Here is a 2853-nt window from a genome sequence, read left to right as displayed (position 1 = left end):
TTTAAGAAAGTCAAATTACCTCTCAGTCTCTATAACAAACTTTAACTTATTTTAGTTGATTTTTAAAGAACAAACCGGAAAAACAATTATTAACGTGTTCAAATATCGACTCTCCTCTCGGTCTCCTCGACATACTATCCTAATGGAGACGAATACTACGTAACCAAGGATAGAGGAATAATTTAACTTAACCCAAATTAAACCAACTAATTGCACATAAACACTCAAACTTGACAAGACAAAAACCCGCTCTCGCGCGGTCTTAATTCTAACAAGTAAAAGCAATGAGACAATATTACTTCTTATCACCTCTCGGTCTAAAAGAAGGTGTATTTTAACTGATTTTAGATGATATATTACCCACTTATCCCTACGGTTGCGCATCCCGCAAATAAACCCTAAACACCAAGTAAAGAGCTTAACAAGCAATCAATTAATCAAAACCGATTCAATTAACTAATGCAAGAGGATATTAAGTAATTACAAATAAAACACAGCCATCACACACGATCTAATTCTTGGTTTAGTTAAACTTTACATTAATAATTAAGTCTTGAACATTAACAATCCATTAAACAAGTCAAAACTACTCAACAATCATCTATCCTAGGTAGAACAAACAAGTTTAGCTACTCATTGATTTTGGACAGCCATGCATACTCAAGAAAAACATCATAAACATCATCATAAACATAATTAAACTCATTCAAGATCCAAACAATATCAATAACAAGACAAACAATCAATCAATTGCAAAACAATTCAAAACAAAAGACCAAATCAATAGAGTTAGGGTTCTTGAAAAACAAGTAAAGATTATGAATGTTTTACTTAGTATTATGGCTGAGATTTGTGATGTATAAGGTCCCTAGCAGCTGCCCCGATGTTCCTCTTTGATGTCCAGCCGCCACAACAGCCGCCACAGCCGCCGGTTCTTCTTTTTTCCTTCTTTCTTTTCCGGCTGCAATAGTTCCGATCGGAACTAGGGTTTAGGTTTCTTTCTTTTTTGATTTCGGGTCTTGGCTGATTAATTGGCTGCCAACTTTTGTTATTAAGTTAATATAATATTATATAAGGCCTTTAAGATGTGGGCTTGGGTCGGGCCTTGACTTGTAAGTTTGAAAGTTGCACAATTAAGCCCCTAAACTTACATAAATTTGATATTAAATCATTAAAACATTATAAAATTGTAAAGAAATATAAGTGTGTTATTCAACACATCAAACATCCCCACACTTAGACTTTTTTTTTTATGTCCAGACGATCAGGGTATTGTTTTTCCACTTAAGCTTAAGCATCAAAGTCTACCAAGCAGCCATTAGATATGATTAAGGTTCAATTTTTTATAGCTAGTGCTCCCACAACATGACATACCCCCGTTATCAAGCAATACCCCAAATCCATAACCATAGGTGAGTATGCAAAATTTTATCTGTAGGGCTTACATGTAGCGTGTCCCTTGTGGTCCGTTTCTTAATGGTAATGAGACGCGAGCAAGGGGACCCCACATGACTAACAACGTGGATGATCAAGTCTGTAGTGTATTTGTACTTTCGTACTTTTTTGTGATCATGTTTATAGACTTATAGAGGTTTGCTCTTTGGCTTTATTTTAAATATCCACAACCCCACTTAGGAATTGTGAATACCCAGCTAAATAGATTGCATACAGACCCATGGTCTCCGGACCCGAAGCATCCCATCAATACAGGATTTATGGTTATAAAACCATACGCCAATGAGGTGTAAAACACTAAACTAGCAGTTTAAGATTTATATCACAGGCTACACGGCATACTCTAACGTTAAACCTACCCAAGCATCATATGATAACGTATTCAGATTTTTAAAAACTCATGATATTTCCACTTTTTCATACCAAATTTTGAGGCTTGAGTATGGCCCGACCTTTCATTGCTTATTTTCCACGGACAAAGCGCTTTACCCACAAAAGATTTCCGTTTAACCGTTTTATCAAATTTGCCCTTTCATTTTCAAGGCTGAGCCTACCGACACATCCCAAGTTAAGTGCGTTTTCTTTTATTTATCTCATATTATTAGTAGTTTGAAAAACCGATTTCCGATAAATATCATCATCTCCCACTTTAATGCAAAAGAAACTAAAAACAATGGACATTTTTTTTTCAACTTAAACAACGTACGAAAACGAAAAACAAGTGAAAACTTTTTATTATTTTTTTAAATTTTTTTAATTATTATTATTATTATTTTTCTACAACTAAGTAAAATAAATTCCCATCCCCACACTTAGAACGAAATCGTCCTCGATGAGAACAAGGAAAAGAAATAAAATAAAAATAAAACGTAAAGCATAAAATTAAAACTTGAAAGAACAGAAATTAAAATAGAGAACGGGTTACTCCCTGGTTTAGATGCAGATTCTTCATCGGCTTTATATGACTTAAACGAACGACCGTATAGTATTTCATTCGCGGCCGCAACCTCGGGTGAACCAGTTCCAAAACGCCATCAGAGCTACCATGCGCATAATAATACCTGTAACAACTCAAACTCGCTCGCATGTAGCGGCGTACAAAACAGAAAACAAAAACATAAGAAATAAACACATTTTTGTGTTTTTGAATTTTTTTAATTTTTTTGATTTTTATTAAATATTTATTTTTTTTATTTTTTTTCTATTTTTAAATAACAAAAATTAAAAAAAAAACAAAACTCTAAATCTCGGGCTGCCTCCAGAGAGCGCTTAGTTTAACGGGTCCTCAGCCTGACCCCAAATCTCAATTTCCATCAGGTGGCTTCTCCTTTATCCGTTTCCCACTCGACCCGTTTCGTTTTATTTGTCTACTAGTAGTTGGGAAAAACTTACCAGAAA

Source organism: Bidens hawaiensis, unplaced genomic scaffold, assembly GCF_021521415.1.
Source record: "Bidens hawaiensis isolate Kalapana, Puna unplaced genomic scaffold, B.hawaiensis_p1.1 tig00031822_1, whole genome shotgun sequence".
Lineage (NCBI taxonomy): Eukaryota > Viridiplantae > Streptophyta > Magnoliopsida > Asterales > Asteraceae > Bidens > Bidens hawaiensis.
The sequence above is the reverse complement of the archived record's forward strand: the minus strand, read 5'-3'. Positions refer to the sequence as shown.